This window comes from Ciconia boyciana, chromosome 3, assembly GCF_034638445.1.
Source record: "Ciconia boyciana chromosome 3, ASM3463844v1, whole genome shotgun sequence".
NCBI lineage: Eukaryota > Metazoa > Chordata > Aves > Ciconiiformes > Ciconiidae > Ciconia > Ciconia boyciana.
In genome coordinates, this window is record NC_132936.1 from 110,203,980 (window position 1) to 110,230,989 (window position 27,010).

The following is a 27,010-nucleotide window of genomic DNA, read 5'->3' on the forward strand; positions in this document are numbered from 1 at the left end:
CAAAATTTACTTAGAATAGTAATTTTTGTAAATTGGGATCTAAAGATACAACCATTTATGACAAAATTATGAAGTAACCATTTTGTAATGAATAGCAGACCCATGCAAGCACTGGAAATAGTGGATAACTGTCAGGATTTTATTTAAAACTTGGTATTCAAGTGAAAATTTAAACCTGATGTTCCTAATAAAAGAACACACTTCTCTGAGCAAAGCCATAATTTTGGGAGAGACACACCCTTTGTCACTTTCAATGGTTAGAAATAGATGAGTCTGCAAAACACTTCTTATAAATCAGATTGACGCACAAGTATTTTTGTAAGGAAACTCTAGTGCAAAATCTATCCACCTCATGGAGACAGCACAAAATGCAGTAAAACCAATCCTTTTCTAAAACAGTCTATCCCCAAAGTTTAGAAAGGTCAAACATACCCAGAACATTACATTCCATCTTCCCAGACGGTCTGCAATTATTTAAGAGAGATTAAACCAAATCAAACACCCCCTTTCCAAATGTGAAATGCATGCCAATTCCCAGAACATTAATTGTTTCCACTATCTGATGATGAATTACACATAATTAGTTCACTGGCAGTGCATCATTTTTACTTGTCCTCAGGACAAATCTACTGACCTGGGCAAGAGACCTTGAAAGAAATTGCTAAAACTGTTTTCTTTTTAAGGGAATTCACTAGTTAAGTTGACAGATTTAGTGGTGTTTTCACACTGAAGAGGGAAGACCAGAAGAAAGCTACTGTCTATGCAGGAGGCTGAAAGGAAATTATTAGTCTTACCTCACCAGACTCTACAAACTGGCTCAATAACCTTGGCCTGAGTGTATTACCTCACACTTTCTGAAATGTTGTACTCAAGAGAAAGAGGTTTTCCACGAGTGGAGAGTTTAAAAAAAAAAAAAAAAGGACTGACTCCCAACAGAGACTTAACAGGTAAGTATTTCTTCTACTTGTTTTGCTATCTGAGAAATCTTTTGTAGTTTTCCATGGTTTTGTTAAAGGACCTAGCGATGACTTCCCTGGAGCACATGGCCCCCAACTCCAGCTGATACACAATCAAAAAAATTTACACAGCGGAACTAGGAACAAGCTCCAAGTCCTGACCATACCCTGAAAGCTGGAAGCCAGTCTGCAGTTTGGTTCACTTTGAAAAGTTAACTTCCATAGATCAGCATGTGGTCACCGCTGTCACCTGGCTTTATCTTACCAGAAGAGTTAAAAGTTGTTCTTCAATGAGCACAAAACGTGTAACTGCTGTTCAGTGAGTTGAATGCTTGAGAAATTCCCACTGTACCACACAAATTCTGGGTAAGAGTTAGTCCTGTTTATGAGGAAAATCATTAAGTGAAATTATAAAGTGTTTGTTTAATTTAAGTTTCTTAAAAGTAATAGCACAAGCTGCAGCAATTGGAAAAAAGGTAAGCTTTACCAGTCATTGATAAATTTGCTACTGGTTACTATTGCTATAGTATTATCAGCTTTTTCAAAACCAATGTTCTTTACATTCTAGCAGATCATTAAAATCACAGTAACAAACATGATCTGACAACAAATGGAATCGATCAGCTGAACAGATGCATGATTACTGTAAGATTAAGTACTAAACACTCGAAGGATCTAGTCCTTCTAGCATCTGAATAATAAATAAAACATCTGAAAAACTAAGTCAGATTTCTCATAGTTCCATGTCCAAACCAGGACAGTATTTCTTTTTGACATTGTTTTCACTAAAGAAACAGTGTGTCAAAGCTAACCAGTGCATCTCACATAAAAACACACTGCATTCCATATAATGGAAATCCACACAACTCATCTTCCTCTTATGACATTTGTCCTCACATTTCACTGTAAAAGCATCTCACCCTACCTATGTTCAGTAGAAATGGTCTATCTGAAGAGAAGACTGCTGACAGATTGACTCCCTTGGTCTCTGAACACTCTGCCAACTGGAAAACTTTCTGGGTACAGCAAAGACCTTTTTTCCTGCATTTGGGTAAAAACAGGGATATAAGATTGGTAACAGTTTCAGGGGTCTTTTTGCTTGGGTTTTTCTAATACTTTTCTAGAAACTGAAACTACCAAATGTTTAGCAGTAATTCAGGGAGTTGTAGTAGCCACCTGATAGATTCAATTCAGACTCATTCCCACTTCTATTTCGGAATGCATACAATGTTGAATATCCTCTACACAAAGCTTCACACTTGCTGTACATCTACTTACAACTTCAACCCACCAACTGAAAATGGTAACTATACCCTGCCTGAAGAAGTACAAGACAACCACTGAAAACTTCAGTAATCTCCAAAACAACGCTTGCACGGAAGTCTGGAAGAACAGCAAGCATTTTACTTTGTTTTGATGTTGTAACTTGGATGCTTGATGAGTGGAATTTACAGTTTCTGAACAGCTACCTTTCAAATTTCAGAAGCACAGCATGAAGTGCTTTCAGTGGTATTTGTTACAAAGAGACTACTAGTATCAAGTCATATTTGAGCCAGTCTATAAACGTTTTTTTGCAAATAAATTGTAAAAACACTTCAAAAGCATTAATCAGCTTAAAAACATTAATTTCTGCATACATTTTTCTACATAAGTTAAATCAGATTAGGAGAACATACTTTTTTAAATATGCCTTGAGCTAATTTTAAACATGGTTGGAAAAGTTTGGCCTACACTGATTAAAATCTATATTTAAATGAAAGGAAAATTTAACCACAGAAACTGTGCTCATTTTAGAAAAACAAGCATATCACTGCCAAAGTGCTGTCCTAAGTTTAGATTGCTGTCTGACTAAAATATTGTAATTACGAGAAACTAAAATGGATTTCTAAATGTTTCAAGATGAAACAGCCATTGGGTAATTTGCAAGATATGCAATTATCTTCTGAATTGAAACACATAATGCTAATACTTGATCTGAACAAATGCAGGCTGTAGATTGTTGCTTGTGTGGAGACTGGGGAAATCGATGTTAAAAATCAATACCAACACTAGATAAGAGTAGCCATAATGAAACCTAAGAGCAAAATTACCAAGTGATGTGGAATTAATTACTTAGACATAAAGAATTTTCTCTGAGAAAAAAAGTAAGGTTTGAATCTTTTATCTACTGCTTCTGTCTCTCCAAGAGCTGATCAAGCTGAACAGAGGATTCTCAGCACTTTTATCACTGTTAAAATTGCATCAGTGGCTATACCAGGCATGTCACACAAGCTCTCACATGTAGCAAGACAGTAACATTTTTACCTTCAAACACCAGAGAGGGTCTTCCTTATAGATTTGAAGGGTCATACAGCATATTTTCTGTAACTTTGCAATTAACATTTACATTTTGGTGGAATCATTACCATACTGACAATGCAAAAGTTGAAAGGAAAAGAAATATATGTAATCACACACTAACCCCAGAGCTGTATGTTCATTTCATGTATAACCATAAGAAATTCCAGTTACTTTGAACAGTAAGTTAAATCTTGATCTGCAACAACCATTACCAGTTTGATGCAACTAACAGGATTTCAGGACATCAAAGTAACTCCATTCCTGTTTAAAAATCACGATTGTGTGTACTTGTCAGTACCTGCACTGCCTGCTATTGTTTGTCTTTGATTTAGCAAGAGAAATGAATGGCTTGGTTGTGTTTTATTTCTTGTTCTCCTGTAAAAGCCTGGGTGTTTGGTTATCTTTCGACTCTTCCGACTACAACCAGCTCCATCATTTCACTGATTTGGTGAAGGAGTACAAAACAATCTATTATTCATATATTAAAGCACCCAGGAACTGTGAGCATGGGGACACAGTAGTTTACAGGAACACTTCCATGATTCAAACAGTAATTTTATAAAATACTAGAGCATTTTAAAGAAAAATTAATTCTCTTTCTACAAGCAATGTGTGGTGATCTACATAACTGCTTCATATGGACTCATCAGGCAGTCTATTCATTTAGCCTTCATGGCACCTCTGAAGCTGCCATCAAAAGAGAAGAGCAAATAGATACAGATTTCTTTCAACTGTAAGATATGCTGGATGCCTTAAAAACAACAAAACCACCATACGGTCAATGAGAAAGCACTTGAGATTAAGCAGTACCTTTCAGAACCACTGGAATTAAAGCAATAGCTGCTCCGTTGATAGCTAAAATAACATAAATAGCAGGTATTATACCAAAAGATGCCCCAAAAAAACCCCTCAAGAGTCATGGGAGTTTTAATATCACAGATGCAAAGTCTTGGAAAGGCATGTTTAAAAGCAGCAAGATGAAAAAAACAGTTTTGTTTCAAGGAATCCTGGGGGGGGGGGGGATGACACACAAAAAAACCCCAAAACTAAGCCTGCTGTCAGATTAAAGGTAAATTCATTTTCTCACACTCATGAAAGGATAGTGTGTGAACCTAGTGCAGCAATTAACTTTCTATTGACAAGTAAAGACTCCTCCAGTTTTGAACCCCTAAGCATGTAGAGAAACCCTAATACAAACAAATCAAATGAAGTTTATTATAGAAAAACGAGTTCACAAGTAAACTAGTTCAGCTAACACAAAAAGACTAGGAAAAAGAAGAGACATTTTGTCTACGTTTCAAGAAGTCTGCTAACATTGTTCTCTCGCATCTCACTGTGCCCTGCAGCAGTAGCAATGGACTTTATAATGCAGAATTGTCTTTCAGGAGCAATTTACTTTTTGGACAGGTCAACAAGAAGTCACATAAAACCAAACTGTGAGCCTTTGCCCACACTCAGTGGGGACCTGTTGCAAAAAGTCAGCTCTCTAAAGGTTTCATTTTCCCCTCTCTTAGCTGTAAGTGCTGATCAGACACCACACATGCAACGCAGACAAGCCAGCTCTCCTCAATCCATAGCTAATAAAACATTAAAACAAATCATGGAACTCAATAGCACATATAAAACATGAGGAACCTTGTCTGTGTGTTCTCAGCACCACAACCTGAAGAAACAAGGGAACAAGGAAGGAACAACCTTGAACAAAACTGTAAGTGGAGAACAGGAGAATGAAATAAGGAAAGACAGAAGGACAAGGGAAAACAAAGATTGTCCGTAAAAAATGACCAGGTAGGAGGAAAGCAGAAACCGAGACAAAGACTCTGCATGTCCCAAGAAGCTGGAAGAAGTAGGCAACAAAAGGAAAAAGTGTGTTTTGGCAAAGCAGAGGTGGGAGGAGTGGGGGGCAGCAGCACATTGAAGGATAGGACAAGTGGCAGGAAAGAAAGGACATAAATGAGACTGTCCAAACAAAAATTAAGATCTAGAAACTCTACAGGGAGAAGTCTTGGACAGAATCAAATAGAAAGCCAGCAGAAGGACAAGAGGATTTGCACCTGAAATAGTTCAGGTGATTAAGAATCTAGCCTGGCATTATTAAAAATAGCTGCTGAAGAAGTAGAGACTCTGAAGGAACAGATGAAACACATGACAGCCTGCCACTTGAGCAACTGAAGAAAAGATCTGCCTGATCAAGTAACCCTAACCCTGCTAAAACCCCGGGTGGATGTGAAGATGACACCTCACCATACTTCCAATTTTCTTTTCAGATTGCTTTTGTGAGAAGGGTAGAGAACTCCATGAAAGCAAAACTCATCAAGACTGAGGAGCTGGGACATACCAGAACCAAAGTTTCCCTGTGCAACTTCAGTTTGATTTTTACAGTAGGATATAATCTTATTTTTCCTTCAAGATTCCTGCCTCCCTGAGTACACATGGTGGACCAGCCCCTGAAGTCTAAATAAGGCTTTGTAAGAGACTTCCCTTTTTCAGCACAGCAGCTCTTTGGCAAGAAGCGAATGGAGAAAAGACTCTGGAAAGATGGGAAAGTTCCTTCACAGACTTATACTCCCTTCACTCTTACCACACATTCCCTGCACATGGCTGACTTTTTTTAATCCAAATTTTTCAGAAGTTTTAAGTGTAGTCCTGATTTTCTGAATGACCAACTTGAGATTTGGTTTCTCAAGGTACAGTTTCACATTATACTTAACCCACAGCTGGTTTACATTAGTGCAGAGGGAGAAACAGCTTTCATTCATATCAGAGCAAATACTCACTAGAATAGCTTCCATCTGACAGAAAGCCATCCCCATAAAACTGTTAGATCAACTGTCCCTGCAACCATCCAACCACTAAATCCACTACAAAGAGAATAGCAGTAATCCATGGCCAGCAATGGCGAAGGAGTGAGACCACACTCTTCAGCAGCAGCCCACACACTGACCAAACTATGTATTCACACTGTCAAACTGTACCTTGATTTGCTGAGGAGCCAGATAGTACAGCTGCCACTGAAGCTTTGTGTTCGGAGTATTAGATAATACTATAAAACCTGATTACGAAGTCAACCAACTCATTTCAGATTTCTGTGTTCAATTTAAGACATACTTTGGCTTCCCTCCTTTTTTTATCCTAGTTTCCCCATTTGTAAAGTAAGAGAAAGGGAGGGAAGAAAAGACCATCTGCTAATCTCTCTGTGTTACAGTGGAGTAAGTTCGTGTTTGAGAAACATTAAAAGATTGCTGTGGTAACTACTACTGAAAAGTCCAAGGGTCCGAAAGCAGAGAGTGGGTGGTATCTTCAAAACAAGAGACAGCTACTATGAAGTAAGTGAGATATGGCAATACTTAGCAATCAATAAGCAAAATATGCTACCCATTATGCAAACACAGTCCACTCCGTCCACTAGCATAAGTAGAGACTAAAAAAAGTCTACTGACAACCAAATACCGTATCACAAAGAATACACATAAGCACCAATGTGAAGCTGCGCACATAGTTTAATTCTAGTATTTATTTTTAGTAAGCAGCTTTTTGCGGCCACAGTTACGTTCTGAACAGCCTGGTTGTGAAAAGTTACATGCCTTGTTCGATACTCACCCTGCACTTCTTACACAAGAGACCATTCAGGTCAGAGTTTAACTTTGCCAGAGGGCAAATCTAGCCAAGACAGCAGCGTACGGGCCAATACCAACGGGAGAAGTGGCAACAGACACAGTAAACAGGGAAAACCACCCAGCTACAGTTGGCAAAAACTGACTGACTTCTGTGTATGTGCAAGTCATAACAAGAGACTCTACTTTTCCCAAAAGGACAGATACTAAGGATGAGATTAGAACAACAAGCCTCCGTTTATTCCTCTGGGTGTAGTAAAAATAGCAGCACTGAAACCAAGGTTTCGGGTAACGTACACGTTTCACACACACTGAACGGATCCCCAGACAAGCTCAAGCGCTCTCCTCCAGCGGCTCCTCGTCCGGCATCGCCGCGGCTCCCAGCCCTCCTACAGCGCGGCGACCATGCCTGGGGAGAAACGGGAGGCAGGTGAGAGTCCGGCAGGCCGCATCTCGGAGAGGAAAAACCGGCAAGGCCGGGCCAGCGGCGGACACCCGGAGCCGCTGGTCAGCCCCGCCGCGCCGCGGGGGTCAGCCCGCCGCCCGCAGCGCCGCCGCCAGCACCGCGGCCCGGCCCGGCCCGGCCCGCCGCCTGCCGCCCGCCATGGGAGCACCCGCGCCCGCCCGCCCTCACCTGAGACGGGGCAGCGCCACGGCGGGAAGAGGGAGGAGGCTCCCCGCCCCGCTCAGGGAGCCGCCACCCCGGAGAGCGCGGCCGCGCCGCCGCCAGCACCCAGCGTCGCCAGGGCCGCTGCCGCCATGTTCCCGCTGCCACCGGCGACCTCTGACCCCCAATCACTTCCGGTCACGGCCATCAAGCCGTTGCCATGGCACCGCTCGTGGTCCCGGCCTCCCTTAAAGGGGCAGCAGCCACCCCTCACACCCCCACGCACCCCCACATCCACACCCACTCCTTACACCCACACACACGCCTCACACACACGCACACGCGTGTGGGTGACAGGCCTAGGGAGCGACCAGGTGGCTGAAGGAGCCGTGGGCCCGGGAGCGGCAGGCCCTGTCCCGCACGGGGGCCCGCCACCGCCCTGGGGCTCAGCCCCGCGGCCCTCGGCCTCCTCCCCCCCAAAAGCCAGGGCCACCCTGCGGGTCCCTGGCCGGGAGCTTGGGCCCCGGCTCGTCTGAAAAGGAGGTTTCGGCCGGGCCTTTTGGGGTACGCGGAGCCATGCTGCCGCTCCCATGGTGCAGCCGGTGGGAGAGGACAGCTTCAAGCACTCGGGAAGAAAAAGCACTTATCTTCACGTAGTTACTAGCTAAAAAGGGACAACGATTCATCAGCCCAACAGTGCTGTACGAACGGGAGAACCCTACTACTGTTAGCCGCTGATTTTGTCACAGAATAACCTGTCGAGCGTGAGAGAAGCGGAAAACGATCATGGCATGATTTCCACTGCCATGAGGAGATGGTTTCTCTTAACTTTCTATGAAACTGGCAATATTTTCAGCTTTTATTGCACCGAGCTTTGCTGCCGCTCACTGTTGACGCGGTTGACCTTTTTATACTCTTTCCACGTGTATGTTTAATATGGTAAACAAATCTGGTGAAACCTCCAATCCAAGAAGAAAAACTCCAGGAGGTTTTCAGTAAAGTTTTATGCTTTTGTAAAACCAAAGTGAGCCTCTGCCTGGCTGACTAGAGCTGTTGGATTAGGACCAAAGCGACCTGGGCTCTCTTTCTGACCCCACAACAATTTCACATGCGCAGGCAAACATGCCCTTCTGCAAAACTCCTACAAAGTACAAATACCAGGGCAAAACCTGATCCCGTACCCATTTAGGGATATATTGCCCCATAGCCACTCCTGTGGTGGGATCCCTCTTTTCTACTGCAGCTAGTTTTGAGGACAACATCGGTTCTTCTGAAGTGCCTACCATCATTCAGTGAGAATTCATTGCCTTGATAAGTACCTTTGCGGAGCTGAGAATCATTCATCAATTTGGTCAATACTTGAAATTAAAAAATCAGGGAATTAACCTTCTGGGCATCTCATTCTAAAAGTGATAAAAATGTTGGAAATTCCATTGTCATCCCTTTTTGAGGGATCTCATTTGTTCATTCAGCCTGGAGAAGTAGGGGCTAAGGGGGGACTTAGCTGTTGTCTTCCACTGGTGGAAGGTTATTGAGAAAGTGGAGCCAGACTCGTCTCAGAGATGCACACCAAACAGATGAGAGGCATTGGTCCCACATTGCAGCAAGAGAAATCCCAATTAGGTATTAAGAAGGAATTCTTCAAAATGAGGATTGTCAAGCACTGGAACAGGCTTCCCAAAGACCTTGTGCAATCTCAAAACTGGCCTGGACAAGGTCTTAAGTAAAAGTACTAATACCCAAATCCTTCAAAATTACTTAGATGAAGAGATGAAGACAACTCCGTATTAGATTGCACTGCCTTTTGTGTCAGGAGGCTGGTTTTTGGGTGATTCAGCTCCCCTGACTTGTGCTAACTATAAAACAGGCATTTAGTCAGACTTAGTCATCAAGGTATCCCCCTCTAGGCAGCTCCAAAAAGTGACCCGTTCCATCCTAAAATGGATGTCTAAAACAGCTCAGCACATGGGGAGCTGAAATGGCTGACTTTGGTAGCACTCTTACTGATCAGATAGTTAAAGCCAGGTGAAATGAATCCTCCTGAAAATAAGGTGCCTCCTGAAAATAAGGACAAGAGGAAGGCAAACTGCAGAATTTTAAGTAGCTAAGCGCAAGACCTTGGCATGAAAGAAATAACATAGGCAGAATGGCTCCAAGGGGAACATATGTCTTAGTCTGTCAGTCACTGACTCGTGGCCAGGCTCCTGGGCAGCCTCAAAAGTTTGAATAGGAACAGGGCATCTGCAGTGATGGCATCTGCAATAGGCCTCCTGGTACAGCCCTGGAACGCTAAATGGAAAGCTGCCCCCGAATTATTATTCTGCTGTTGTATAGGAAGGTGAGAGAGGTGAAACTGCAGTCATATCTACATGTGGCTTTTGGTATTTGTAATGCAGGGAATTCATGGCTCTTTTCATTAGTTTGATAAACTGATAATGGGCAAAAACGCATATGGCTAATTGTCTCTCAGGTCGAGGCTCTCTGTATGGAAGAAATCCGTGCTAAAATGGGTTAATAAAATCTTGAAGATTTTGTAGCTAATTAAGGAGCTTTGGCACTCTAGCGTGTATCTCAGCACCAAAATGCGGGCCAGAATCTTACTGCAGCCCACTCTCTGCCTCTTCCAGAGTGACTCTGGACAAATCACTCTCCCTGTCAGTGTAGCAGGAATAATGACACTTTCTTCTTGCTGAGAGTGCTGTCAGGAGATAGTAATCAAAGGTCGTAATTTGATTAGAAAATGTGAAACACTCTACAGCTCTCCTTCTTACAATGCCAACACCTGGCTATACAAACTTCCATTTAAGATATTTTACTTATAACTGTGGAGAAAACAATTTGCTAAGACAGATAATAACAAGTAATTGTGTTCCTGTTTTCCTTAAGGATCCCAAAACAATTTTGTACTGTTTGTAGAGAAATCAGTTTCTCTATCACATTGACATGCAGCTGACTGAAGAAGAACATGACATCTTTGCAACCATTCACCGTGGCACTCTATTAGAAAATACAAAGGAGAATTGAATTTTCAGTTGCAACTACACAGGCAAGTAGATAAGCACCTTGTGCTTTACAACCATATACTTAACACTGAACTTGCATGAGGTGAGTGAGTGTAACCGTTTTGTTAGAAAGCAAGAAGTCTGCTCAAGAAAAATACAGGCATTCATAATGCCTCTACGGTTTTTGTGAAAGTGGAAAGTACAATTTCTACAGCCAAAGACAACAGTGAGGGGAAGAAAAGAATGTTCAGTATTCAGCAAAAAGGAAGAATCCGGCTGACTGGAAATGTATGTGCATTTCAGAAGGCTTTGTTAAAATAATATTAAGGTACTGGCTTTACCTCCACAAAAATAATGCCATTTGAAGCTGAAGTCAAGCTTTCAACATGTTTGAAATAAAACAATATAGATTTAATTTAGCCACAAAACAATTCCTGTGGGGAGAGCTGGAAGCAGCAAGGCCTGATTGCCAACAAACTCGCTCCCTCTATCCCTCAGCCCACCTCCATCCCCACCGCCTCCTCCCCACGCCACGGCCGACAGCCCCGCAAAGCAAGAAGCAGTAGGTGCGTGTTGGCCAGTGAGTACCAGCTGCCAAGAGAAACAATAATGTTTGCTCAGTGGGGGCATGGATTTAGTTCTCACTCTGGCATGCTGTCTGTATTAACAGATCTTGTAGGAACATGATTGTTTCTGAAACTACTGCCCTTCCATCAAATTTGAGTTAAATTCGTCAAAAAGGTTCAAAAGCTATTGGAGGGGGACTTGCAGCCAGACTGAAAGCCAGCGTGGCCACATAAGCAATATTCTTGTGGAAAAAACAGGCTGAAAAAATAAAGTTGACTACAGTGAGGGAAAAAAAAAATCAATGAAAACCTTTTTGGAAGGGGGTGAACTTAAAAATGATTCAGACTTTCTAGCTGTGCTAGCACCTGAGAAATAGAAAGTGAAAAGAGGAAATGAGATGAGCTACCATCCCTCCACAGGCAGGACTTGGAAATGTATGGAATGAAGAATTTAAGACGTTGACAGTAACACAGGAAAAGGGAATTTTTTGGCTATAGCTGGGGTAGGCTTTACAAAATGTTTTTAGTGATACGATTTGCAGTGGGACATTTCCATCCATCCTGTGTTGGCATAGCTCACCTGGATGACAAGTGACATCATGGAGCTCATAACAAGCTGCTAAGAGAGGGGTGACAGAGTGGAGGGGAAAACATTGGAAACCAGTGTCACTAACAACAGCAGTATGCCTAAAACATTTTGGTTTTTTAATCACTATTGCTTAGTTCTGTGTTTTACTCATAGATTAAGTCCCCTTGGGGCCTATATCTGAGTTGAGGGAAATGATAGACCATGTGGCACTCAAAAGGAAAGAAAAGATAAGCAATATGGAAAATATCTTTAAGCAGCCAGTCACGCCTCCCTAGAACTGCCAAAAAACAGCAGAAAGAAAACTCATGTTCTCCTGTTCCTTGCAAAAGCCTCAGTCACTTGAATGAGGAGACTCTCTAGGAGCTCTTGTTGCTAAGAGGCCTGGGCTGCGCTTGCATCAAAAGGTTTTCAAATTGTGACCCACAAGCTACTTATGGGTCTGCCAAGAGCCCGCTGTTCACATGGCTATTTCCACCTCCTAAATCACATCAGAACGTGTTAAATGCTTTCCTAATGGTCCTATGCCATGTAAACAAGTGCAGAATTAGCCCCAGAGATATTATAAAATGGTAAATTGAAGGAGTGGGAAGAAGAGGAAGAGGAAAGGATTGTGTGACGGAAAGGGAAAGATGAGAAGGGATCATAAACGCAAGAGGTGGGAGGTCATGAGTTGCTCTCTCCAAAGACCTCCGCCCCAGAGAGCAGTGCAGATACCATCATCGGGGCCTCTACTGTGTTTTCTCCTAAAACTCTTTAGGATGGCTCTGCCCTGATCCCCGTGCTCTGCCCTAAGACTCCTCATAGAGCTCATTTGCCAAAACTGCAGTACTCCATATCCACCTGGATTTTTCCTCTCTCTTGGGTTTTCTAAGCAAATTTCGCTGCCTGTGAGAAGAGCTAAGTTACTTGATGTCTGGATCATTCACCTTCTCGCCTTCATTCTCCTACTTTTCTGGAGGGTTTGAGATAAGGATATGACAAGCCCACATAAAGATTTTCACCTCTCCATCTGCTTGCAAAGGAAACCAGATATCCAAGCCCACATACCCTCTTAGGTGTGGAAATTTGCTAACTGTTCATAACATGCCTAAGCCGCACTTGTTAAATTTTTTCAGAAACAGCAGAAGTAGAGAAGGGGCCTTGACTCAAAGGGTATCAGCACAGCAGTGACTAGAGATTACTGTCACCAAATCAAAACAGAGGAGGCAGTGACAGCATGGAAAGCTTGCACTGATTTAAGCTGGTATAATATTTCTGGTGCCAGAAAGGTAGGTGTATATCTCTGGAGACAGACTAAGCTTGTTCTTATGCACAGCCCCATGAACAGCAAACAATAAAGGCCACTGTTTACTGCCCTACAAATATAGTAACTGGCACAGGTGATATAATGGATTTAGCTGATTTGGGAAACGCTATGAGTTTAAATGGTTTTGCTATCAAATTCAAAAGGCATCTGCAGGTATAACCATGAAAGGCAATTCAATAAATTACTGGGGTTTTTCAACTCCCCAAAGCTAAAGAGAAGATGGATTTAATTCAGAAATGTTTATTTGATTTAGTTGCTGTTTGGTTCACAGGAGACTCCCTGCAGGGGCAATAAAAACCAAGGCTGCCTTTTTTATAGTGCAAAGATTTTACACTGCAGTCCTCTCCAGTCTTTTTAAACGTGCCCCTCTCTTGTTTCAAATACTAAGAAATTCCATTCATCATGACTCAGAAATTTCAGAGATGGAAACGATCTATTAAGCCCTATGATCCATCTCCTGAGCAGTGCAGAATTGCTCCCTGTAGTGCATTCGTATTTTTAATATTTTGTCCATCAGGTTTATAAGGTCACATTACCGAAGTGTTTTAAATCACATTTCACGTTTGTGTAAACAACTATGTGGTGGTTGCATTGCGGTGTAATTGCTCTTGCAGATGTACCAGAGAAAGGAGGTAAGCAGCAGCCAGGATAAATGGCAGGTGCCAGTATCAGGGGGGGTTGTTTTGTTGTTAAATGTGATCAGTGCTGGGCACAGTGGGCTTTCAACTATTCCTCTTTGGAGAACGGTCATTCTAATGTCAGTCATTAGCAATTTGCTGTTGGTCACCTGGGAACAGCATGTCTCCTACAAATTGCTTCTATTAGTCACCAGTTCTTGTCTAAATAATTGGCTATGAGAGAGAGAGAGCCTGTGTGAGACAGGAGTCAGCAGGATGGCAGAATATATGGGTACATTGTTATAAGACACATACTTTACATTTTTTGAATGCCAAAAAATAGTGGAATGGGCTCAGATCTCTTTTAGGCTGGGGCCAGGCTGGAGCTGCACCACCGAAGTCCAATGGAGCCGTTTGAAAAGCCAAGGCTAATGTACATGAGATCAGTATCTGGCAGCAATACAGCAGTACATTTGCTTGTCTCTGAAATGCAGTCACCTCTGGCATGAAACCTGGCAGCTGTTTCACATAAAATGGTAAGGATGTGGACCAATATCCTTCAGGAAAGGAGGAAGAGAAAGAGGAGGAAGAGCATGGAGGAGTCTCACTAGTTTGCACCCTTCCGATTCCTGTCGCCAGCCCGTTTAGTGAAAGCTCCTACATGGTGTTGTTAATTCAAGTACCTGCTGATTTGACAGCCTTTTATCTCACTAAAAATATGTGTTTTGGCATGGCAGAAAAGGAAAGGAACAAAAACCTTTAACTTACCTACTAAAAAGAAAATTGCTGTGGCAGAGAAAGCAGGTCACAGTCAGTAGCATATCAGCATTCAGCTATGTCATTCTCATGGGGAGCTTCGGTCTTCCCGCCATACCGTCTGAATATGTTCTACTTTAGGTTACTACTTGACTGCTCTTATGGTCCTACTGTACTTGGTTTGTGAAAGCTGAGCCTGAGAGAGCATGGGGGTAAAAGGTTACAAATGTCCTCCCGATAAAACTCATGTCATAGTTATAAGGAAATATCTAAGTTTGGTGTTGATGGGGTACTTTAGAGACGCTAGAAGAAGGGGCTTTGAGATCATGCAAGTCATGTTGGAGCCTCTGAAAACATATATTGGAACTCTAATGCGGGCATGTTCAACAGAGGTGCGGAGAGAGAAGCCGCAGGACCTTTGAGTCCAAAGCTGCCGATCTCGGGACCAGTGTAGAGGGGACTGGATGGTTATTCCCCAGGGTCTGGGAAGGAGCCTGAGGGGGATACTGGGAAACTGGAGCTTAATGATGGCTGTCCCGGGAGGAGGCAGCAGCACCGGGACAATGGACGGGGGTCAGAGAGGGGACAGAGGAGCCAGCCTTACGTAAGCCATTTCTCAAAGTTACACAACGGAGAATAGTAATAATGCTAATGCACTTTTATAATGCATTCCTACGGAGATTTAAAATGCTTTGAAAAGGTAAGTAAATATTATATTATAAGGTGGCAGATGGAGAACCCGGAGCAATGAGGAAATAAGTGGCTTCCTTGTAACTGTAGAGAGAGTCAGAAGTGTGGTGGGGAGCAGAAGTAAGGTGTGTGGAGCCCTCTGAGCGCTCGGTCACAGCCTCTCAAATGCCCGGGTCTGCTGGACAGGAGGAAAACTGGCAGGTTAGGAAGAAATTTTCCCTAAGTCAGGAAACAAATCAGAACAGAGAAGCACATTTTTCAAGACGGGAAAAGATGTTTGGTGAAAACAACAGAGAAGCATTTTGGGTTCCCAGGATTTTATTACCTTTTCTAGTGTGAGCCAAGGGATCCTATCCAAGTTTCCAGAGATTATTCCTCACAGGAAAAGCAAAGCCCTAATAAAGGACATAGCAATTGCCCAGTAAAAACAACAACAATAATAAAAAGATGTCTTTTGTTTAATCACCTGGACAGATCCCGTGTGATGCAAATAAAATGTGGGATAACAAGCTCCAAGAGGCAGGTCTCATCTACAGGGGCTTGTCAGGCCAAGGCAGCAAAGTGAGAGAGAGTGAGGTGCTGGTGGGGAGCGAGGAAAGGCAGCGCTCCCAGTAGCACGCACCTGCCTATGGTCTCCATGGTCAAGCTGCTGTTTGCTGTCAACGCCAGGGATGCTCAGGAGATTTCTGCCCTCCCAAAAAACTGTTCAAACCACTTATTGATTTCCCAGTAATAACAAACCTGCCACCTCTCCTTACTACCTCCCTGGGCTGGACTGGTCCCTTTGGGGTTACCATGGGGCGAGCAACCCAACCTTGGGAGCAATCACTGGATGCAGAGGGACCTCCATCCTGTGGAGGATGTGTCCTGTGCCTTCGAGCACGTCTGCCCCATGTAATGAGGAGTGCTGCTATCACCCTGCTCGTCCCTGGCCATGAATTGCTACATGCTGAGGACAGCCCTTGGCTACCGCTGTGCTGGACTTACAGCTTTTGGTCCATTCCAGCTGCTCTGCCTCCGCTCATTGCCTGCAGCTGCCCTCTTTCCGCCTGGGCCATTTGTTGTCCCTGGGCAGAGGCAGAAGGCCTCCCTGCCTGCCTTCGGGTGGCTTCAGCTCATGTGCAGGAGCCCTGGGCAGCTCCTGTGCCGTGTGTCCTCTCTCCTGCCTGCAGTACTGCTGTGAGCAGGGCAGGTCGTCCAGGAGAAGTTTTATCTGGGGAGATCAGATCATGTGGTTCAGGACCTTCCCTGCAAGACAAAAATTGAGCCTTCATCAAAAACTCAGCTCTCGCTCCTCCAGGACTGAAATGAGGGCTCAGCCGTGCAGACAGAGGTAACGTACAGATCTGTAGGACTAGTCCTGTGTTTTCTGTGTTAGTTTAGATTTCAAGGACTTATGGAAAAATGTATGTCCTGTCATATGAAATGCAGTAACTAATAAATAATGATCTGCATTTCTCCAACTGCAGCATTTAGCAACCATTCGTGACTGCAGTGTTGTAACAGGTCGGTGAGCAGCCAGGTGTTGCCCCCATTTCTGGACGGGGAGACCTGGAGCACAGCACCATTGCTGAAGATCACTTCTTTTTCCAGAAGGAGTGGTGCGTGGCCTCCTCCCTGTTATAATCCCTCCATGGGCAATATTGCTGCCAGGAAGAGCTGTAATCTCCCCTGGGTGGGGCGAACGGCATGATGGGCACTTGCAGGACGCACCTCCAGATCACCCTCCCTGGCTCGCTCCTCAGACAGGCTTATCCGTGCGTTCGGAGGGGAGCAAGGTAAAAAGCATCAGCCATCTCTGCTGGAAGGGCTGTACGTGTGGCTGCCAGGAAGAATTTGGCCGTGACTACATGAAATCCAGTGCTGTTTGGTCAGTCTCAAGCTGACGTTCTCCTCTGCTCTGGCTTCTCGTGAACAGGATCCGGCGTTCTGGGCAAGAGCAAATGCAGCAGCTGAGGCTGGCACGGAGGGGACTGAGCCGGCTTCAGCAAAAGCGTGTGGCTTTCCAAACATCTTGCAGTCCAAAGCAAAACCAGCAGTTCTGACATGCTGTGAGCAATAAACAATGAGCTTTGTCAGCATGTCTGGGGGAAATGATAATTCCCGGAGTGTGAATGATGAAATGTTAACCAAGATGGAGGCTTTGGATAGCATTGTGGTTAGGAAAGCATACGTGCATCAGTGTGGAAGAGCTGACACTAAGGCAAAGAGCCCTAACTAAGGCATTAAGATCTCTCAGGTCTCTCAACTTACTCCCCAGTGGTGTTTTCTCCTGTTCCCTGCGTAAAGTGTAAAGCATTGCTTATGCCAAAAGGGAGATTTGCACTGTTGTAACGAGTGCCTGAATCCACCCCTCTCCCTGCATGCCTTTGCATCACTGTGCTGGTTTTGGCAGGGCTAGGGTTAATTTTCTTCACAGTAGCTAGTATGGGGCTATGTTTTGGATTTGTGCTGGAAACAGTGTGGATAACACAGGGATGTTTTCGTTACTGCTGAGCAGTGCTCACACAGAGTCAAGGCCTTTTCTGCTCCTCACCCCACCCCACCAGCGAGTGGGCTGGGGGTGCACAAGAAGCTGGGAGGGGGCACGGCTGGGACAGCTGACCCTGACTGACCAAAGGGCTATTCCATACCATATGATGCCATGCTCAGCATAGAAAGCTGGGGAAGAAGAAGGAAGGGGGGAACATTTGGAGTGATGGCATTTGTCTTCCCAAGTGACCATTATGTGAGATGGAGCCCTGCTTTCCTGGAGATGGCTGAACACCTGCCTGCCCTTGGAAAGCAGTGAATGAATTCCTTGCTTTGCTTTGCTTGTGTGCACGGCTTTTGCTTTCCCTATTAAACTGTCTTTATCTCAACCCATGAGTTTTCTCACTTTTACTCTTCCAATTCTCTCCCCCATCCCACCAGGGGGGAGTGAGCGAGCGGCTGGGTGGGGCTTAGTTGCCAGCTGGGGCTAAACCACAGCAATCACCTACCACTCAGCACTGCCATTGAGCCCTCTGAGACACACAGGTCTTCGTGCAAGTCAATTTACTATTGAACGTGCATTACAAGATTGGCTATCTCTCTTTTCCGTTCTTTGTACTAATAGGCAGCTCTGATTGCTCTGGTCTTTTCAGTGTAATGTAAAGTCTAGTGAGATCAGTGGGAATGTTTTTATAGGTTATGGTGACCTTGATAGAGACTTGGTAGCCCCATGCTTAAATATTTAGCAAATCTGTTGCATTGTTTCAAGGCCAAAAATAGTTAAGAGGTATTTTTCCCCTTTGCTTGGAGGACATTAAAACTATCTACTGCAAACTGTGTGAAATGTTTCCAGCCACTCCAGTGATGAATAGCATTGACACGCGTGTATTAGCAGAAAACAAGAATAACTAGAATCAGAGAAAATGATACAATTAGTTATAGTAATAATATTAATTCCATAATGTCATCACTGTAGGGGTCTGTTGCAATAAATAACCTCGAGAGTTATCTTAGTGTGTGTGACAGAGGACGTATGTGCATATGAGATCTGATTACACAATAACTTTTTCCCGATGTGCCCTATGAAACACAGAGCTTTGATCTCACTCTCCAGCTACCCATCCTGGGGTTGTTTTAAGAAAAATGACATTCAGTCCCATTATTCAATGCTGGAGAAAAAAAAAAGACTCAGTCTTCTGCTATGGCTAGTGTTACCCTCAGGCATTTCTGGCATGTTTCCGTTGTAAATTCATTTTATATGTGGCCAGGAAGTAAAACATCTTGTTGCATCATGTAAGAAAATACCATATTTCTTCCCTGTTGCTCATTTCCAATCTACAGAAGTATCTGGTGGGAGCATGTCAGAAGATCTGTCATTAAATGTAAGAGTTTCAGCCCACAATGCAGTTTCATGCCCGAGACTCATCTTGAAAGAACAAGGTCAAATCATATTTTACTTTTCTCCCTTTTTAACTGTGACTTTTTATTGTGCTTCTCTCTTTCGAGCATAACAATGATTTTCTTTTCTACCAAAACCTGTTTTTGCCACTGTCATTTCTGGGCAATTTGTTTTTGGATGGAGATAAAAATTAACACTGCTGCTTTCCAGGAAAATCCTAGCGCTGTAAGTTTCCACCGAAGCCTGGCCCACAGCTTAACAGGTCCAAGTTTTGAGGCACCCTTAGCAAAAAAATACAAAATACTACACAAGGAAAAGTAATAAAAGGCCAAACACTCCAGTTTGCATGAGTGATACTGCAGGGCTTGAGATGATGGCTAGCCACACTGTGGCATCTGCTAGAGGAGCACGGATTTGTTGGAGAATATGAAGGCTCATCTTTGGGGTCATAAACATGGCCTCTCTCCCACCTCTTGTTCCTTTCTCTTCCTCCCTCTCCGGACCAAGCCAACATCTGCTTCACTATTCCCATCATTCTCACAATGGCAACCCCCAAAAATGTCTGTTGAGTGTTAGGAGGAAGGTAGAGAGCCATTTGCACACCACAGAAATTACTTTCATTGCTCCTACTAAGCCAAGGTCCAAGCCACATAGTATGGTGCACTATCTACTGGCACAGTGCCTGTCAGCTCACTGCCCCATGCATACAGACCTGGAGCTCTACGGTAACAGAATCGGATCATTTCTGCCATGCTCCTGTGTCACAACCTGCCCATTTCTGTCTCCACACCATGCCTCCCATGAGGGTCTCTCTGTCACCTGGTTAATCTGAGAAGTGAGACATGGATAAAACAGGTTGCATTTCCCAGTAGTCAGACTGGTTCCTCTGACCTAAGCCTCACACTCTTAATAGAAGCAGGAAAATTTGAGAAAATACATCTGATGTAATTAGCATAACCTTTCTGCCAGGTGGTTAACAGCAGAGAAAATGTCTGGATTTAATATACCCATAGCCCCTCTTGATAAAGGACTAAATTCCAGTCTCCACTTAGAAACCTGAGAAAACTAAACATACCCTCCCCAAGAGCTCTTAAAGAGATGGATTTCCACCACTCACTTGCATTCCCAGATCTTTATTAGGCAAGAGGGAGTGCAGTCATAAAGCCAGGCAAAACCTGCAATGGCAATATGTATCCAGATAATGAGCAAAAGACCCCTCTTTTTCAGATCTGTCAGCAGGCGTCCACCTCCCTCCCTTCCCTGTCTCTGGTGAAAAGGTCCCCCAGGGAGAGCCCCGTGGCTCCAGCACATCACCCGGGTTCAGCATCAGTGAACAGTCCTACCCAAGGCAGCGACGGAGGACCCCAACCTTGCTGCCAGTGCTACGGATAGAAGACGTCTGACCTGCCTGCACAGCTACCCAAAGACCTGGTGACAACACACGCTGATGCTCTACACCACCCTTGGGACAAATCAGGCCATGTGGCCCGGAGCTGCAAGGCAGGAGTTTAGGCAGCAGAGTGCCATCAACCCACGTCCAGTTATCAACAAACTGGCATTGGAGTGTGGTCTACCCTCCTGCACTGCACTTACTCCTACCACACTCTTACCTCCTCGTAGAGCCTACAGGCAGAGGTGGAAGAAGAAGAACTGTTCCAGCCTGCTTTATGGCATGTTGTTAAAGCAATCCAGGTACTCAAAGGACAGACCACTTTCCTGTGCAACTGTGATGCTCTTTCCGCCATGACACTATCATAAAAGTCAGGTGTCCACATCACTATGTCCTGAGCACAAGGGCCCATGAGGTTTCAGGGTCTCAGGTGGCTGGAAAGGACTAACTGTGGTTTCCAAAACTCTCTTATTTTCTCAGTTGCACTTGACTGGGAGATTGCATCATCCCAGTTTGGAGCTGGGAACCTCACCTCTCCTGTCTGTTGGGTTGCTGTAACCTGCTCTGCCCAGTACTATAATTTCAAACTATTTGGAGGCTGCTGCTTCATGCTGAAAAGGTTGTGCCCAAGGCAGTATTTATCATGAGAGGTATTTCTACATGTATGCCATCATTTACAACTGCTTATAAATTATTTGGGGCTGAAGATGTAAATGTTGATCTTCCATCTGAAAGGCTTAGATGTTTAGTCAACTTTAGGAGACTGACAGCTTTTTAATTACAAAATCTATTGCTTTCCTCCTCCATTCTGTCTTACTGGGTCTATTTGGAGTTTACTGAAATACCCAAGGGCTGGGTATTAATTCAGTTAGCTCTAGGCTGGATTCTTCGCCACATTTAGCTAAGTTCAAAACTAAGCATTACTCTTAGAGATGAAGCCGTGGAGTTAGAAATGATTGGGAAGGTGTACATAGAAAATGCTAAGTGTGAAGGATTTGGATATTTTCCAGGTTTTGCATATTACAGCCTTTTGCCTGACTAATTTATACTTTGTGCCCATCCTAAACCTAGAAACATAATCAGAAAACCTAAGAGAATCCTTCTGAGACCCTTTAAACCTACCTTCTCTGTAAGAAAAGGAAGGTGCTTTCTCCTTCCCTGAAAACTCTCATTAAAACAATACATGGCCTTGACTCCAGAGCAAGAAGCAGCAGGACAGGAGTCAGGTACTGAAGGAGAAGACTACGTGGAAAAGACAGATAGTCCAAACAGCAGCAAAGAGGCAACACGAATTGTCCATGGGCATGTATCCAGGCAGATTCGCTCATCTCTCCCTCCATCACGTGTGGCTGATGTCCAAGGGAAGCCATGTTGGCTGGTCAGTGTCACAGCAGAGCGGTGCAGAGCTTTATTCAGTGTTTGGGTAACACATCCAGCCATTCTCCTAGCTGTCCAAACGCATCGTGTGACATGGACAGAGGTAAGAGAGTCTGTCTGGACAGTTTCAGTGAGGAACAGAAGTCATCTTTCCCACTCGTATTGAAGCATTTCTTTTTAGTTCTGTTCTTTTCTTTCTTTTTTTTCCTTTTTTTTTTTTTCCAGAAGGCGCCCATCCAAATGGCCCTACGAGCTGCCTGTGCCGTGTAGGTGTTTCCTGTTGAGCAGCCATCAGCTGGCAGCAGGCAGCGGGGAAGCTCGGCAGCGGTGGCTGCGGTGACCTCTCTGCCGTGGGGTTTGCACAATGCCCTGGGAGCTCCTGGAACGAACGGGAGTGATGGACATAGGAGATATTCTTGGGGTCATTACGCACCGTGGGAAGAGCCTGGATCGCAGCAGTCCTGTTAATTTCTTTCATTCATGTCCGCTGAAGTCAACAGTCGAAAGCAATTTTAAGAAATTGGATCATACAGAATATATAAATACCTGTATTCTGGCTAGCTGTAACAATTCAATGAGAAGTATGACTCCCTGGTGAACGAACAGGATATCACAGGCTTATGTTATCTTCCAAATGGGTCAGAGTTGAATCTTTTTCTGGATTTCCACATTCATTTTCTCTTACCAGGTTAGGTTTTTACTTAGAGAAGACATTGTTATAGTTCTCAGACTCACGGTCACAATGGGAACACCTCCAGATCTTCTGAAGATATTTAAAATAAATTTGTTACAACGTGCAATTTGGTTCCACTTTCTAATAAATGCCTTCGTTTTTATATATAGATATAGTTTAGGCTTATGTATTCAGCCTGTACTCCACATATGTAGATCCAGTAATCTTGAATCAATATGTATCCCTTCATGACTGCTTTAAGGGGAATTAAGATTAATTAACCTTTACAGGCAATAATGGCCTTTCCTGTGGTATCCCTGTTGGTGTTCCATTGTCTGAAATAATGAAGTTATACCCCTTGCTTCAGGTATATTATTTTTTATAACTATGGGCTTTGTTAGAGATGATAAAAAAATGTCTATAATATCTTACAAGAAGAGCAATTTTGCCTTTTTTAAAATAGTGCAATTCTAGCATTTTTAAAAATTGCAACAGCCATTTACAAATGCTGAAACATCTGACAGCTGGTTGAAAAATGTGGAAAATACTGAAGCAAGCTCAAGAGTCAGATTATTTTGGCTAGTGTGAGTATTTCTCTAGGCCTTAAAAATAAGGCAGTGGGATAAAACAAATTCTGATCTTAGCATTAGACTTGTAGGCAGACACACATTATGTGTGTTGTGTTTTCCAGTGTATTTTGGCCCTTGTACTCAATATATATACAAGGAACATATATATATACACATATGTAGTCTCCACTTTTCTTCACTTGTATGTTCAGCTGAGCTGTGTTTGGACTTTGAAGGACATGCATGCAAGTACACACGCATGTGTATGTACACAGACATAAATCCAGCTCTGAACATACACGTACAATAGATCCATAATTTGTGCTCGTATTGTACTTGGTGCTTTGCTGAAGTCTTTCAATCAAAGATCTCAAAGTATTTTGAAGTCATTTGAGAACCAAATATCCCATGGGTGTAGTCATGAGCTACCGGTATACCTTGTCCCCCGTTCACATATTTCACTAGCAGTGTGTTCAGTTCGATGCCTCGCTGTATCCACACTAGATGAAAATTAACCTTCTCATCACTATTGCAAACTGGATATATTTATACGTTTCCTAGTGAAGTGAGTTGTTTCCCCCAAGGCCTTGCTCATTAGCAGGCCTAGGAGCAACACCCAGGAACATTATTGTCCCGAACTGTGTACTCCTCATCAGAGCAGGTGATCTCTCCAACATCTCATTTTGCCACACGCTGCTCCTTTAGATTTTTCATATCCTGCTCATCATCCTGAAATAGAAGGAAGGATGTCTGAAGCACCCTCAGCTCCAAAATGGGTTGCTCAGAACCTCCCAGGATTCAGCCCAGTTTTGTCAGAAGAGACAGAAATGCTGTAAGCGTCGGCTGGGTGAATCCCAAGGAAGGACCACAGGATTTCTGTTAGACACTTTGATGAGCCAGGCACAAAGCTATCAGCATCCCAGGTCTGCTCTGAACATCACGGAAAGAAAAACAAAGTTTTAAATTAAAAAAAGAAAACCCATCAAGGTTAATCTTTCAAAAGCCGCAGTCCATCTGGATGCCTTCTTCCTTGGTATTAATTACGAAGACTTGCCCTGTAATCCATAAGCGAAATATGAGTGAGATGTAAGCTTGCTGAAGTTGCGTTTAATATTTTGCTTGCTAGCAGGGCATCTAATCCACCACGAGCAGGAATTCATCAAGCCTCAGGGGCTACCTAAAGCACACAATCCTTCTAAATGAGCAGTAATCTCCGCCGTCGAATCCTCAATCTCATGAACTAATAAGTGATGCTAAAGGCTCATTTGCTTTGGGAGCTCCCAGCAGTGGAGGGGACGACAGCTCTGTACCCAGCTCCCGGCGTAGCAGTGAGCAGAGCGCTGAGATGAGTGCGGGCAAAGAGGCAGATTCCTGGCATTTTTATTTTTGCAGCAAAGAGCATTTCTTCCTTGGCACGCCAGTGCTCTGCCAAAATTTGGGAGCCACATGAACACCGAAGTAAAAAGATCCCACTAACGGTCTCGAGCAGCAAGATCAATAATAATTTCCACAAACTCCGCTCTTTTACATAACGCCTCCCTCCCTGCTCCCCCTGGGATAAACAGTGGGACGCAAGGCTGACATTTTGCAGATGCTGGGAGCCCAGGCGGTTCCGGCAGCGGCGGCGGCGGCGGGAGGAGAAGGAGGCGGCACGAGGGAGAGGCACAGGCGACTGAAATTCATACTTGGAGAGGTCGCGGGGGTCAGTGACAGTGGCGCTGAATGGATTTTTCCAGCCGTTTCGAGCTGAGATTTGCACTCTGTAATCTGAATGCTTTTATCTATTTCTGAAAATAGACAGGAATTTTTTCCACAGGCTGCTCCAATCTGGCCATGGAGATACAGGGAAGGATTACAGGGATAAATTCAGGTTTTGTTAAGCAAGCATAGCTTTTCCAAACCAAACATAGACAGCTTTCTCGCAGCATAAACACGCGTACAAGAGTTCTCTTGTCGGAAGGACACATCCCCTTGTGCAAGGGATGAAAGTGCTAGGTGCCATGCACAGCCCTGGAGCCCTTGACTTGTGGTTTGTACGTTGTTTGCCTCTCCAGGCCAGCTGTGCTAGAGCCAGCAAGATCTCTCCAAAGCTGCAGAGAATGATCTAGATTTGTTTCCCCCACTGAACAGACAAGTACTAGTTTACTCAGTGATTATTTTCTGTTTCACTCACATTTTGCTGCAGTTGAGCTTCCTCCCTTGCTTAGTCATGTCCTCCTCTGGCAGAGGTTTCTCTGAAAAGAGAGCTGATTCTAGAAATTAGCTAGGGCAGAAACCATTGGGTGGGTGTATTACAGCACTTTCAGGGACGAGGAATTGATAAGAAGCCAGCTTTATTTACTAACCTTTTTCTATCTGGAGCAGAAAACACGATGCTGGGACCTGGTTTTGCTGTTACTAAAGTGTTTTGAGCTAGAAGCGAAAGCATGTCCTCAGGGGTGTGTATGCCAATGTCTTGGGGTAAAATACCGTGGGATAACAGGACCTGCAATTTCACAGCATAAACTGTTCTCACAAGGTTTTACTGTTTTCCTGGTGTCCCTCCATCCCACCAGCCCTGTCTCCAATGGGCTCACCTTCCCACCCTCGGGTTGCACGGTCACTGTCATGCCTGGCTCCTAGTAATGCACCAGCCACCCTTTCCTCTTTCCTGCGCTCTAGCACCTCCACTTCATATACAAAACCGTTTTCATGAAGCATGGATACGCCCTTTTTGGGTGGAAAGAGTTACGCACTGAGATGTAACCCTGCTCTCTCAGTCCGCAGGCTGGGGAGATGTCATTGACAGTCGGCAAATGTTTGTGCAGAGGCGAGTAGTGGGCCAGCAGATCGGGAGCTTTGCCAGGAGGTGGCTCTGCCTAGCCATGCCCAGGTGGCAAGAGAGCCGCAAAGTAAACACCCTAGAGCAATAATTCTAGGGACAAGTGAGAGGAAAAAAGGTGATTCGATTAGGCATTGCAGTTATTAATGACAGTAAAACCTTTGTGGTGTGGGGGGGTATGAATCTGGATGGAAAACAGTATACATGACCGGGGCCACATCAGGGCAAGCAAGGGTTGGAAAACCATGCCAAGAGCTGAGCTGCTGAAGCATCCTGACAGCTCTGAAAGACGATGATGGGGAGTGACCGTCCCCTGGGAGCCTCCTCAGCTGGAGATTCAGAGGGGGGAAAAGGTCTCTTAGGAGGCAGCCAGATCCACTGAGCTTCAGCTGTTTGACAGAGGCTTAGATCAGCCCTTCTCAATGCAATGCGGCACGTCCATCAAAACAAAAAAACCCAAAGAAGTAAGTGAGTGCAAAAACCCGTTGGCATTCACCCATGCCCTTAACATTTACCAGCAGTCTCTCACCACACTCCTGTCTGTGCATCCTGCCATTTGCCTGAGCTCAGAGCACAGTTTCGTTTCAAGCCAACAGCGAGCACTGCCTGGGGGGGCAAATGCCTTCAGAAGCAGCCGTTCTCTGGCACAGAAGAAGACACATCAGCCATTTCCCCCCAGCCAACTAATACTAACAGTTAAATTAGTTTAATCCATAATTTGGAAATCAAGTTTCTGTGGTTTACCAAACTGGTCAGACTGGAGCTTTAAACATCACCTTCTCCTGGACAAGGGACGAGACTAAAACATAGCCTAAAGAAGTGTTCAAAGGAATTTTCTTGTGGGGCAGGATGTCTGTGCAGATGGCAGCCCAATGCCAAGGATTTCAAATGGTGCTGGGGCTCCGAGGACTCTCTGCACTTGCTCCTGATGGTCCCACCAGGTAGAGTTCCCTGTGCGCCAGCCTTCCCATACTGGTGGTAGATGGGCTCTGTGCTACCAGCCCTTCAGCTGGCTCTTCTGCCTCTCTCCCTGACTTCCCAGTAAACAAATAATGGCAGACTCATGTTCAGCCTTGTCTATTCTGGGATCTCTACCAGTCCTACTGATAATCACTGTTATAAATGTTTACACTGATAGGAGACTGGCCCATATTGTACAGAGATAATAACAGTACAATTTGATATTCATGAGGTGCTGATGATCTCTAAATATAGAAACAGAGTAATTATTGCTGACATTACAGGCTGGATTTCAAAAAGCAGATA

At 44.2% G+C, this 27,010-nt stretch overlaps 1 protein-coding gene and 1 long non-coding RNA gene across 5 annotated transcripts in view; both read right to left on the reverse strand.

Annotated features, from left to right (window-relative positions):
- Positions 1 to 7,697, reverse strand: part of LCLAT1 (lysocardiolipin acyltransferase 1) — a 119,309-nt gene extending 111,612 nt beyond the window's left edge. For 2 of the 3 annotated variants that reach the window (XM_072857067.1, XM_072857070.1), the window contains exons 1-2: positions 7,545 to 7,697; positions 7,208 to 7,319 (exon numbers count right to left, since the gene is read on the reverse strand). The gene's annotated coding sequence lies outside the window, so the exon portion shown is untranslated. Of the gene's footprint in view, positions 1 to 1,881; positions 1,998 to 7,207; positions 7,320 to 7,544 lie in introns of all 3 variants that reach the window. The other variant, XM_072857069.1, reaches the window with a different exon arrangement.
- Positions 7,698 to 14,372: 6,675 nt separating this feature from the next.
- On the reverse strand, positions 14,373 to 21,926 carry LOC140650305 (uncharacterized). Of its 2 annotated transcripts, none has more exons than XR_012041917.1 (4): positions 21,427 to 21,926; positions 16,031 to 16,291; positions 15,369 to 15,438; positions 14,373 to 14,549 (listed from the first exon to the last, which is right to left on the reverse strand). It is a non-coding gene; the product is annotated as an uncharacterized lncRNA (long non-coding RNA). The 2 variants fall into 2 exon arrangements; XR_012041916.1 differs by lacking the exon at positions 21,427 to 21,926 and adding an exon at positions 16,757 to 17,039.
- Positions 21,927 to 27,010: the final 5,084 nt, after the last annotated feature.